Here is a 14,058-nt window from a genome sequence, read left to right as displayed (position 1 = left end):
ATTTTAGAGAGGTCACACAATGACCTTCCATCGGGACGCTATTGCTTGCGCTTAGTTGAGCTTAAAGAAAAAAAAAAGTGAAAACAGTTTTTGCGTCTTGGTGCAAGTTTTTGCAGCGATTCATTTATGTTCCATTCTTCGGAGAATTGTTATGGACAGGTATAGAGCAGTAAATACATACTGCTGATTACCTGCACAATGTAGCGATAATATCAGTTGTACTACAAATCATCACTGATAAAAAAAAAATGCTTTTACTTAGCGGCAACCAAATAAGCCTGTTTGCACCATAAAACGGAAGTAATATAAATTTCAAAAAAGCAAAAAGAGATGAAAATGGGAAATTTTGCAGTTACTGCCGTTATCCCTCCCACGGTCCCAGGACAGAAGGGTTTTGGGTAAAAAATTTCAAAGATGCAAAAAAAATGAAAATCAAAAGTTTTCAGTTACTTCCGTTTGCCTGCCCACGGGAGAAAGTTTCCGTTCTGCAGTGGGCAGGTAAAGAGCCAGTAAGTGCATTCTGCCGATTACTTGCAAAATGTAGCGATAAAAGCAGTTACTGCCATTTGCCTGCCCACGGGACAAAGTTTCCATTCTACCGCTGACAGGGAAAGGGCAGTAAGTACATACTGCCGACTTCCTGCACAATGTTGCCATAAAAGCAGTTACTGCTAATTACCACTGATAAAAAGAATGCTTTTTTTCCTGCGGCAACCAAATAAGCATGCCCTATTGTTTGTACCATAAAACTATAGTAATAAAAATTTCAAAAATGCAAAAAAATGAAAATCGAAAAATCTGCAATTACAGCCGTTTACCTGCCCACGGCAGTACTGATATCACTACGCTGTAAGAAATAGGGATACGCAACTGCAACAAACTTATGCAATTATTTTATGTGGAAATTTGTATTTGAAACACACAACTGCTGAAGCTTACATATATAAAATTGTCCCCTTCGCCCAACATGTGTTTCTGTAACATTGTTAGCTCTCAATAACTCGCAGTCTCAAGGGACCCAGAAAAAACTTCGAGTAATCGGTAGTTCGAGTCATCAGAAGTTCCTCCCCCCCCCCCCCAGCCCTCTTAAAAATATTTATTTTCTTTTTTAGGAATAGTGCATAATAGATAAAGTATAATACTTATTGTAGCGATAAAATGATTAGAATTACAAAAGAATATTACAACAAACAATACATTTTGTCAAGATACTTTGGAAAAGATGTACTTTTTGACTGCTTTCGTTATTTTATCGCAACTTAAAACGTCACTAAGTTTGTAACCACAATTCGACCTATCCAGGTTTTTGGAATTTTCCAGGTAAAGCAGTAAAATAATATCTGATATTTGCTGATTAGCTAGAGGTGTGTAAGATCCATCAATATCTTCATCAGAATCTAGTCAAGCAGACACTCCACGGACAACTTATACAATCGCATGAACACACACACAAGCATCGTGCTCCTCAGTATTCAATCATTTTCCTTAGTATTCAAGAAATCTTTCATTTTCGCCTAGTCCACATCAACGAACATTTCAAAATGATCCCATCGATCACTTAAGCTTCCTGGTCAGTTATCATTGCTATTTATGAAAAAAAAAAAAAAAAAGCTCTTAAAGCAGTTTTAACTACTGTTTCTGTCGTAGGCTGAGCCTTTTTTTTTCCTTGACTTCATTTCGCATTGCTTTTATACGTCTTGGTGTCCTAAAGCAAGAGTACTTATGTCTTCCAAAAACAAACTATATTTTTCAATTTTTACCAAAATTTTTAAGTCTCTCAAGAATTAACCAGCAATAAACTTTTGGGCCGTCAACCACAACAAAAGTAGCCAACAATCGGCTCCTTTTCACGCAATCTTGCATCACTGTGTGCATTAAAGAGCACAATTGTACGAGAAAATAAACTATCCCTCGCAGACAATCTGATAAGCCAAACGAAGGGAAAAAGGAAACATTTTTTCTTCTCGTTTTGGCTGTATTTTTATGCATAAAATGAAAACGAAAAGTATCGAAAAAACTTTCGACTTAAAAGGAGCACATTCGAGATATAGATACAACTTTGTATTGAAAACACTAATGTTTTTGGGACCGACTGAAAACTTCGCGACAAAGGAATATTAGAGTTTATAAGGCTGAGTTATGGAGAGTCGACTGTACATTACTGTAGTACAAATTTTAGCAGACATGAAAATCAACTTAATATCAGAGGTAGGAGTACAGGAAGGAACATACCGTATCTACTCCCATTGCCGCGTTTGAAGTAACTGTGAGAGAGCGGCGGCCATGTTGGGTGGTGAGAAAGGGGAAAAAGACTCCTATTACTCGGGCGAAAATTTCGCATGTTTTATTACTTTTCTCGCTCAAATTGATAATGAAAGTATCTTTTGCCTACCTAAGAAATAAAAAAATAATGCACAACACAATTATATTTTACGCTTTAAATTTTCAAAGAATAAACTAATTGCATTACTAATGTCTTTAATTAATTAAAATTAATTTAGTGACAAATGAATGATCAACTGGTTTGAAAATACAATTTTTAATAATAAAACACAATGACTTTCCCATAGATAAGAATGCAGAATTGTCAAAACTTTGCAGCCTATGTCCATGTTATAAAATTAGAATACAACACAATGAAAAAAGCAGCTAGAAATCAACAAAGATAAATAAAGGAATAACATAAATGAAAACCTAACTTTGATAAAGTTACCAGAATGAGGATAAAACTAAAATAAAACTGTAACAAAATTTAGATAGTTTTTAAAAAAGGAATCCCATGTATATAAATGTTAAATAGCATAAAATTCTAGATAACTTCTTGAAAACCTACCCATCCAGTTCTTTGAATTTTGATGATTCATTCTTTATTTATTTATTTTTTTAGAGATGCACGGAATACTTGGTTGGTATTCGGTGTACTGCATATCGGCAGACAAACCGAATATTTGATTTGGCAGAGTACTTCAATATTCGGCAACCGAATAGTAAACAAATTTAAAGCTTCGAAAATTCCCAAAGAAACATTTTTTTATACAATGAATGAAAGTATCAGAATAATTGTACCATGTCACAGCATTAACTAAAATTCTCACTTATTCATTTTATCACATCTAAATTAATTTTAATGTTTGAAAAAACGCTCAGACCTTAAATTTAAATTTTGTTGCTTTCCAATGTTTATTAAATCTTCTGACACATTACATTAGCTTTACTATTATAAACAAATATGGCACAATTACCAAAAAAAATCCATAATGTTAATTAGTAATAAATTTAAAACATTAATTTATTACTAGTTTACATTAACTGCTATTTTTAACTTAAACTCATAGATGTAGTAACCTCTATGCATAATATATCCAGTTAAAGTTAAAAAAAAAAAAGAAACGCATTTGGATTTTAAATTTTGTATCATTTTAATTTCTAACTAGCTACGTCGCGCGGCTTTGCACGGTCCACCTCGAAAATAAAAGTTATGTCAAGTGACGCGTGTTCAACAATCAGGCTTTGAAAAAAAAAAATCAGTAAATATTATTCAGGCATATTTCAGAAAAATAACCAAAAAGTAAACTTTTTAAATCCCCCGATTACAGAAGAAGCCTTTAAAACAAAACCCAGAATTTTATTTGCTCATATTCGAGACAAAAAATGGCAACGGATATTTTATCTCAATGACTTTCCTCACCGCTATAAATTTTAATAAAAGCATTGTTAAAAAGTTGAGATGAAGCACTGAATAATAATTTGAATGGAGGAAAGCCTTCATTCCTTTAGCTTTTCAGGAGGAGGAGGAGGAAAGCTTTTCAATCGAAAAATAGGGATTTTATGTCAAAATCTAAGTGTCATAATTAATAGTTTTTAATTGATATATCCGCTAATTATTATAGGACGATTATGTTAAATAGCCAAACATAAAGACGGGAAGATTACGAATTCATCGATACCTGGTTCGATGGTCAGTTCACTGTCGTTCGGGAGAAGAAACTTGAACATAGATACATAAGTACATACGCTCAAGTTTTAATTATATAAGATTTTTACACCAGATGAAATAATGAATATTTATTTGAAAAAAAACAACCTATTTAAAATTCATATTTGTAATCAAAGTTTAATTTGCACTTAATAACAAAAAATAAAAGCATCTGACAATGTTTCGAATTTCATTTCACAATTTTATTGATAGAATTGTTTATAAGTTACCGAAGAGTAGCAGCAAATCACATCAATAAATTTTAATTCGTAACGATTCTTTAAGCAACTCGGGTTTGTATTTGTAAAAAAGATAAATGCAGGATTATTTATGACGCAATACGTTATCATCATTATCTGTTATTGAACCACATATTATGGAAGAAATTATCCATTTATGCGGAATTAGCTAAGAATCTCCTTCCTACGTGCATTATTAGTGCAGTTGAAGGCAGTGGCATAGCGTGGGGGGGGGGGGGGACAAAGGGGGTACTCGCCCCGGGCGGCACTTTGCTAGGGTCGGCATATTCTGTAACACTACATTAACTCGAAATGGCTTTTTTATTTATTTATCTATTTATTTATTTAAATTAAGACGGCGCTTTGCTAATGAAGTATCACTAAATCAACACCAAAAAAAAAAATTTTTTTTTTTCTTTTTTACTCTTCAGTTCTAACTTGTCTTAGGAATTTTTTCTCGTTGAGGCACGAGCACAAAATACTGGATACTCACATGCATGAGGACCATAATCACTGGCGCTGACATAGAAAGAAGAGAAGAGAAAGGACAATCTCGTTGGGAGGATTATAGATCACGAAGATCGACAAACAGGCAGGGGCGGACTGGGTCAACCAAAAGGGCGCCAACCTTAACTTCCAAAGGGAACGCAAAGGTTTTAAAGGTGCAAAAATAAACAAAATCGCACAGGATTGAGGGCTTGAAAAAAAACGAAGGCGCACAAGTTCAAGGGCGCCAAATATAAATAAAGTAAACGAAGTCGCACAGGTTTGTGGGAGCCAAAAAAAAAAAAAAAACGAAGGCACATACAGGACGTTCGAGGGCAGATTGGCCCGCAGGCCAGTTCACCCCCATGTGTTTCCCTTGACGGGACTAAAAAATCTTATGCGCCCACGTTTTATTTTTTTCTCCCACCCTCGAACCGTTTTTTTTTTTTTTTCATATTATTTCATTTGTGCCATCGAACGTGTGTGCCTTCGTCCCCCCCCCCTTTTTTGCGCTTCCCTCGAACCTGTGAGCCTGTTTCTTTTTGCTCCCTCAAACCTGAGCGCCTTCTCTCTTTTTTTGCATCCTTGAACATGTGCGCCATCGGTTTTATTTTATTTTATTAACGAAGGCACATACAGGACGTTCGAGGGCGGATTGGCCGGGCCAGTTCTCCCCTGCAAGTAGTCACTGCCTTAACAAACGTGATTGCGCCTCCACGTGTTTCCCTTGACGGGACTAAAAAAACCTTATGCGCCCACGTTTTTTATTTTTTTTTCCCCGCCCTTGAACCGTTTTTTTTTTTTTTTTTTTGGCGCCCTCGAACCATTTTTTCTTCCATATTATTTCATTTGTGCCATCGAACGTGTGCGCCTTCGTCCCTCCCCCCTTTTTTGCGCTTCCCTCGAACCTGTGAGCCTGTTTCTTTTTGCTCCCTCAAACCTGTTCGCTTATTCCAAGCTCGAAATTCACCTTGCGAGATTAGTTCTGATCGCCTCACTAGATGGCGCTATAGGGAAAAAAGCGGTCTCGAAAGGAATATCTCGTAAGTAGCAATTCCAATCGCCAAAAGAAGGGGAAAAGTGACTTTTCGGGCGCTTATTTGCGGAGCGAAATCTCGACTGCCCTAAAGTAGGTGAGATTGTGCGATTTTTGCAATACAATTTGGGAGTTTGTCTTTCTGAAAGGCATTGGCTCGAGGAAAACGAATTTGGATGTTGCCAAACTCAGAGATGGTGCAGGGGGCAAGGGGGGGGATTCAAACTGCACTGGGGGGGGGGGCAAGTGGTTTTATTTAATTAAATTTTTGTGACACAAAAATGGGAGTTAGTTTTTCTGAAAGGTATTGGCAAGCAGAAAACAAATTACAATGTTACGAACCTTGAACATAATGAAGGAGAGGGAGGGGGGTTAAAACTGCGCTGAGGGGGGAGGGCAAGTGGTTTTCCGTTAAATTTTTGTGACAAAAAAAATGGGAGTTAGTTTTTCAGAAAGGTATTGGCAAGCAGAAAACAAATTAGAATGTTAAGAACCTTGAACATAGTGAAGGGGGGGGGGGGGGAGTGGTTGTCCGTGGAATTTTTGTGATAAAATTACGGCAGTTGGTTTTTCTGATAGATATTGGCATGAGGAAAACGAATTAGGATGTGGCCAACCCCAAATGGTGCAGGGGGCAGGGGGGTTATAACTGCAAACATAAAATAGGTATATATGCAACATTTTTCGCTTTACAACTAGTTTTCAAAGCTTAAAATGCTTAATTCAACTAATAATAACATTATAATGCACAAACATCCGAATTAAATTGCAGACACGTGTTTCGGAAGACACGTGTTAAGAGCTCCTTTTTCAATGTAAAAAATGTTAGTTTGTGAATGAAAATGCATTCGGCTAAGGTTGATAACTTCCATTGATTCCACTTTCTTGTAACCAAACCCATCATTTATGAATTAAGGTAAGGGTGGGGGGAAGGGGAATCGGGGGCACTCCAAATTTTCAAGATATAATGCATTTGAAATAATTAAGGTTCTAGGAATTTCCTACTCCCTCTTATTTTTTTGACCGCTCGACGGCCTGCACAAATGCGTCTAGGGCAAATTTTATGTAAAAAACTTTTATAAATTTTATTTTTCTTTTGTACATTATCCCACTTAAAATTTAATTTTTTCACAAAAGTACTAGTTGTTTCTGAAAATTGTATGAATTTCAAATTTACACAGAATATACAATCCCTTTTTTGCGTTTTAGGGTGGGGGTGACAACACAAATTACCGCCCCGGGTATAACCTATGCTGGGTACGCCACTGACGTAGGTAATTTTTTTTTTTTTTGTCTTCTTTTGCTATAAAATCCTCCTCCCCCCTTTTTTCCTAAATTCTTTATTTATTACCTACTGTCAATATTCAATTTCAATTGAATTCAATTTGTAAGAAAATTTATTTTTCTTTATTGAAATCTGATATTGATTAACTAATTACAAAACAGTAGAAAGGCTGGTAATTTCTGGGGAATTGTTTCTAAAATTTGATTTTCCATTTCGCCGACATCAAAATTAGCAATATTATACAAATATTGTATTCGATTATACTGTAAGCATTTGTAAATTGGCTGCTATATAATATGATGCATTTCAAGGAAAAGAGAATGCTTCAAAATGCTCTTTTTTTTTTTTTTTCTTTTCTTCTTCAATTTAGGATCTTTCCTTTGGGTTGAACTTTAAAGTTCTTTATCAGCTGAAGAGAAATAATGATTGAAAAATTTATTCATTTTACGAATATTTTTCAATATACATTTACAGAAGCAGAGTATTTATTTATTTTAAACTGCTCTTGTAACCAAGATTGCTGTTTTGACCTTTTAATCTTGAAAATAAAGATGGAATTGTGTAATCATAGGTACAAATTACTTGTTTTGAAAAAGAAAATTTAGAGAAGTACTGTTTTGAGGATATCTTAAGATTGGGTCTTGGAAAACAATACCTAGAAAAAATGGAATTTGAAAACCGGAATATTGAAGTAATACTTTTTATTTAGCATATGCTTATTAAATTATAATTTTAAAGGAGAAGAGAAAAAAAATCTGGAACATGTCTTTGAAACTGAGATTGTTGTTATAATTGCAACTGGAGTGGGGGGAGGGTTGGTTTTTACATCACTAATCCTAATATGGAACATTATATATTCTGTTATGTCTGCTCCCATCACCAAAAGCTCAATCAGCACAACAAACTTTTTACATTTTATAGGGGTGCCCCTCCCCCCAAATATCCGGAAGACTCCCCCCTCCAAAAGCAAGAGCCCCCCCCCCCCAAATAAAAAAATACCCTTCAAGCCCCTTTAAAAATTTCAATGGCGCAGTCAGCGCCATGCCCTAACACCCCCCCCCCCCTGCATTTTAGTGTTTTTTTTATTCAATTTGAATTAGCAGATTTTTTCATCAAGACTTTTGGATGCCTCTAAAACTTTCGCACTCTGCACTTCATTAGACACCGCAACAACATAATATTCAATCCACAATTACGAACCATTTATATTTTTTCGTCTGCATTTATGACAGTTAAGGGTTTTTTTTTTTTTTTTTCTTTTTTTAAGTATCATTATTTTTTTAAAGTTATTATTATTATTATTTCGATTATAGTTTCTTGGGAAAAATATATTTCATATAAGACGTTCTTACTAATACAGATGGTGTTATATAGTAAATCAACAAAATTTACGGTTAATTTTTATCATATTTATGTATTGGCTGTTTTCACCTCTTCGATTTTTGTTTTAGACACTGTAATATTGAAATATGTAAAAAATATGACTTACTTTTTGCCATTCGACAAAGCTTTTTGCACCGGAGCCCTCGGCCATTTTTCCTTTGTGAACTATTTTGTACAATTCTCGGAGAATTAATTTTTAAGAACATCTGGATTTGCTTCAAGAAAATCTAAAATTATTTCGGTGTGATTCTTTGTAATGTAAAACGTATTCTTTAAAGAGTAGCCATTAGCGTGCAAGTCGTCAAAGTTCGCGCTTTTCGTTGCAAGGATTAAACAAAACAAAACAAAACTAGCTGCACTGAAAGGACATTGGTTTGAAGAAGTCACGTGTACCTCCTGGCCGACCAAACTAATCGAAAAAATCGGTGCCTCTTCGAGAGACAGCTGCGAGCTGTTCAGAATAGGGAAGTATTCGATTTTCTAATTTTATTTTTATATGATAGAGTAACATACGTGAACATCATCTGCGAAAAAATTTTTACGATACGACTAATACTTTTTTTTTAAATAATTTTTTTAAGTTCACGCGCGAGTGACGTCATTTGCTTGTTCACGAAATCAGTCCTTTGACAGACGTCACTGCCGCGCTGTGAGGCGGTGGGGTTGGCTAGGACCACGGAGTAGGAAGAAGGAGAGAAATGTCCTACGGGATTGCGAGTGTAAAAGCGGCAACGTTTGTTCACTATTTCCAGAGGGCGCTGTATGTGCACCGCTCCCGACAATCGCAGCAGATCAATGTAAATGATGCTAAGTTTCTCATTTTTTAGAGGCAGCTATTAAAGCACAAAAAGAAAAAAAACTACTGGAAATTGGTTGTAATAAGGGGACAATATAGCGGACGATGTACGGCTTTCGTCCACAGGAAGTTAGCGCAGTATTTTGATGGAAAAATTTATTTTATTTTTCATCACCAACTTGCCGAATTCGTCTGCTATTAATATTGCGCTGTGCGATGTTGTATTTTTTACGAGTTGGAATGTTTCTATTCCTGTAAATAATTGACGAAATGAGAACGTAGTAGTAATTACGTAAATTCTTTTATTAATTAGTTGTAAATTTCGTGACATGTTTCGAGAACTAATTAAAGCGAAATAAATTTTTGCTTTCACGACCTTCAACAGATAAAAATAAATATTAATGTTCCATTCACTTAACTTCAATCTGATATTGATTATAATAATTTTAGTCACGTATTTTTATTCACGTGTTACTCACGTGATATTGATTATAATAATTTTATTACGTGTTTACTCACGTGTTTATCTGCTTAAACAGATTGCATTTTTTTCGACAACCAAATGGAAAAAAAATCGACAAACCTTATTCATTCAAAAATATTATACCTTGGAACGCTTTTTTGAGATAGTTTGTGGGGTTTTCTGTTGAAAATAATCATGTGTATTTTTTAAATGAAAAAGGTTTCCCGATTTTTTTTCGATTTGGTTGTAGAAAAAAATGCAATAATAATAAAAAAAATAATGATAACAATTCTGTTTAAGCAGTGAGTAAACACGTGAATAAAATTATTACAATCAATATCAGCTTGAAGTTAAGTGAATAGAACATTAACATTTATTTTTATCTGTTGAAGGTCGTGAAAGCAAAAAATTGTTTCGCTTTAATTAGTTCTCGAAGCATGTCACGAAATTTACAACTAATTAAAAAAAGTATTTACGTAATTAATTCTACTACATTCTCATTTCGTCAATTATTTTCAGGAATAGAAACATTCCAATTCGTAAAAAATAAAACATCGCACAGCGCAATATTAATAGCAGACGAATTCGGCAAGTTGGTGATGAAAAATAAAATAAATTTTTCCATCAAAATACTGCTCTAACTTCCTGTAGACGAAAGCCGTACATCGTCCATTATATTGGCCCCTTATTACATCCAATTTCCAGCAGTTTTTTCTTTATTTTGCATTAATAGCTGCCTCTAAAACAATGAGAAACTTAGCATCATTTACATTGATCTGCTGCGATTGACGGGAGCGGTGCACATACAGCGCCCTCTGGGAAAAGTGAACAAACGTTGCCACTTCTGCATAGTAAAGATTTATCTCCTTCCCTTTAATCTCCCTGGCTAGGACAAAGAAGTGCTTGGCGATCTTTCGGGGAAGGCGCGGGAAAACAAAGAGCCTTCTAACAGCGCGCATAAAAGGATAGTGAAAATCCTTTGCTGTCTGTAGGTTTTAATGCATTGTGCGATTGTTTTTAATTTGATTTTCTTTGTCATGGCTAGTAGGTTCAATTACAAGTATTGCTTCGTTCTTGGATGCGTATCTACATCTAAAAAAACTCCTCACAAGCGATTTGTTATTGTTCCGTCCAGCAGGATCTTCGAAAGAAGTGTTTTCAAGTGTGTTTATTAATTAAAATTTGAAAATATTGCACTGCATTTTAATTAAAAACTATGTCAAGTGAGAAATACAATTTGAAATATATGTTCACAACTGTTCATAAATAAATGTTTAACAAGCATATGAGATATTTTTTTAAAAATGCAAGTAAACAAAGGAATTTAAACCCTGCACAATAAACTTAAATAGAAAGTAATAGATGCATTACTATTAGCATTTTAATAACAATGCAAAAACTATTAATACTTTCTTTTTAACATTCAAACTATCTTCAAATTTTAACTAATACAAATTGATAATTTAAAAATACATTTTCAGTTTATCACCTAGAAGCGTTTCTATATTTACAAGACCTTTCTCACATGCAAAAAGGTACTGATTTTATGAAATGAACACCATTTTCAAATTTATTATTTTGATCAAAAGTGCAAAAAAATATATTTTTCCTTTTTTTGCAAAGTTGCACAAAAACTCGAGGATAATAAACATGTATTAATGAATTTAAAACAATTTTCCACAAAAAAAAAAAAAAGGAGATCAACTTTTATTGCCAACAAAGCGAAAAATTTTCATGCGAAAACTGCTCTAAAACTTAGTACTGGAATCACTCGCAGTAGGGTTGTTACAAAATGCGCGCCTCATTAAAAGCCGCCAAGTAAGAACTGGAATAGCGCTCTTACATTGTAATTTATATATTCAAATAAAAAAATCATCGACACACAAACGACGGAAATGATCAATCTTAATAAGGGAAACTAATGCGAATAATATGAACTGCAAACATAGACGGATATGTACGTACAATTTTAAAGAATAACAATGGTGAAACTTTGTTGTCTCACTCCCCGTACTTCTAGGACATTAAATCTCTCGTCCTTTCGAAAAAAAGTCAAACACCATGAATGACTTTACTTGAGGAAGGTTATTGGATTGACCTTTCGTGGATCCTAGCTCCATGATGGAAAAAATGCTGGTTAAAGGTTTTAATAAGGCTGAAAAAGACAGTGCTATTCACCTCCTGGTAGGCGCAACATGGCATGGAAATGGAGCTCTGATCGGAACAGGGAAATGACGTCAGCTGCTGACGTTTTAGGCCACACCTCTTTTTTGCGCATCGCTCTTTAAAAAAATCATAAAAAACCAATCGTTGGTTTTAAAAATCCGGCCATGGGGAATTTTTGTGTTTTGTAAGCCTGTCAACAATGTGCAATAATTGAAATAGGAATATTTGATAGGTTGATACTTCCCTATTCAACGTTGCGAGATTTTTTCGACAACATCGATCACGTGACGGGAAATCTCGAAGTCGAAACGTGAATAGTTTGGAATGACCACCCTGAGCGCCTTCTCTCTTTTTTTGCATCCTTGAACATGTGCGCCATCGGTTTTATTTTATTTATTTTTTATTATTTATTTATTTATTTATTTATTGCATTCTCAAAACCTATGCGTCTTCCGGTTTTTTTTCCCCTCAGTCTTAACCTTGAACGCCTTCGTTTTTTTTTTCTTCACCCTGGAACCCTTTTTTTTTTCATTTTATTTCATTTGTGCCTTCGAACGTGTGCGCCTTCGTTTTCTTTTCTTTGTGCCCTCCCTTTGAACCTGTGCGCATGTTTCGTTTTGCTCCCCCAAACCTGTGCGACCTTTTTTTTTTAGGCACTTTGAACTTGTGCGCCTTTGTGTCTTTTTTTTTTTGAGCAATCACGATTGCTTATTGCTTTCATTTGACTGTTTTTGGCGTGCTATCATTTTTCCCACCGGTGCGGCGCCACCCTCTGCCAGCACCACCCGTCGCATCGGCCGGCCTCACGATGCTGATCCTCTAGCGAAAACCGTCTCCAGGTTGCGTCCATATCCTATGCACACACGCTGTTGCGAAAGCGACCTCGACCTCCTGTGAACTGTAGGAGCGCCCTCTCGCGGACGAGCGAGAAGGCTGGAGAGAGTGAAACTTGATTTCACGGAACACAGTTGTACGGAACTTGATTCCGAAAGAATAGGACTTTAAGCTAGGAACTTGATTCCACCAATCTTCTATTTTTTAATGTGTGTGTGTAAAAATTAGTCTAGTGTAGCATTAGTAGTTTAATCGTTCATTAAAATATGTTATTAGATATTTAGGCTTCGTCATTGGTGCTACTACAGAACATATACGCAAATCAACAAGGGATAATAACGGATTACTTGCCGCCCGGGAAAGAAAATCAGATTAGATGCACGGGGATTTTGCAGGTGAGCACCTTTTTACCTGACTTTCATTATCCAGTGCATGACGTAATTACATACGTTAAATAGAATTGGCATCCCTGCCGGGATTGCAAGAGTTTGTTATTGATATCGAAAGTAGATGCATATATGTTTTTATGTTCAGGAATCACACATACGTAAGGCCATAAGTTAAAGACACATAGCTTGTGACATTATTTATGATAAGAAAAGTTATTCAAGGTTAGTAATTATGGCAGACAGCTTAATAAATAAAGCTAAAAAGAAGCGTGGCGCAATCAGAGCGTCCATCACCAGGATAATTACTAAAATTCAGAATGCTTTAGAGAATTTAGATACAGATTCTAGTGATGAACTAGAAGAACTTTTAGAACATTTAAATGAAAAATCTTACGAAATTAAAGCGGTTGATACCGAAATCGAATCATTAGTAGAAGAGAAAGAGTTAGACGCAGAATTATTGAGTGCCGAAGAATATCGCGATAAAATTACCACTTGGCGGTTCAGAGCCACAAAGAAACTGCGATCTCTGACATCGGAACAGAAACGAGAAATAAGCCACCCGGAACATTCGACTTCTAACGAAGTAAGAACAATTCAAGAAACAAAAGAAAAAGTAAATATTAAACTTCCGAAACTTAGTATTATTAAATACTTCGGAGACCATAGTGAATGGCTATCATTCTGGTCCTCTTTTGAATCGGCAATTCACAAAAATGATTCATTGGATCCCGTAGATAAGTTTAACTACTTAAAAGCTTATTTAGGAGGTAATGCACTAAAGAGCATTGAAGGTCTCGCGATGACTTCTGAACATTACGAAAATGCAATCGAAATACTGCAAGAAAGATTTGGAAATAAAGAAGCTCTCATTAACGCGCATATGAGTAACCTACTAAATATTTCCCCACTCAGAAATTCGGATGATACTAAGTCATTCAGAAACATGTATGACAGAATTCAGACTCAAATCAGAAGTTTGGAATGTTTAGGTGTTTCCACGGA

The sequence above is a fragment of the Uloborus diversus genome, chromosome 3, assembly GCF_026930045.1.
Source record: "Uloborus diversus isolate 005 chromosome 3, Udiv.v.3.1, whole genome shotgun sequence".
NCBI lineage: Eukaryota > Metazoa > Arthropoda > Arachnida > Araneae > Uloboridae > Uloborus > Uloborus diversus.
The sequence above is the reverse complement of the archived record's forward strand: the minus strand, read 5'-3'. Positions refer to the sequence as shown.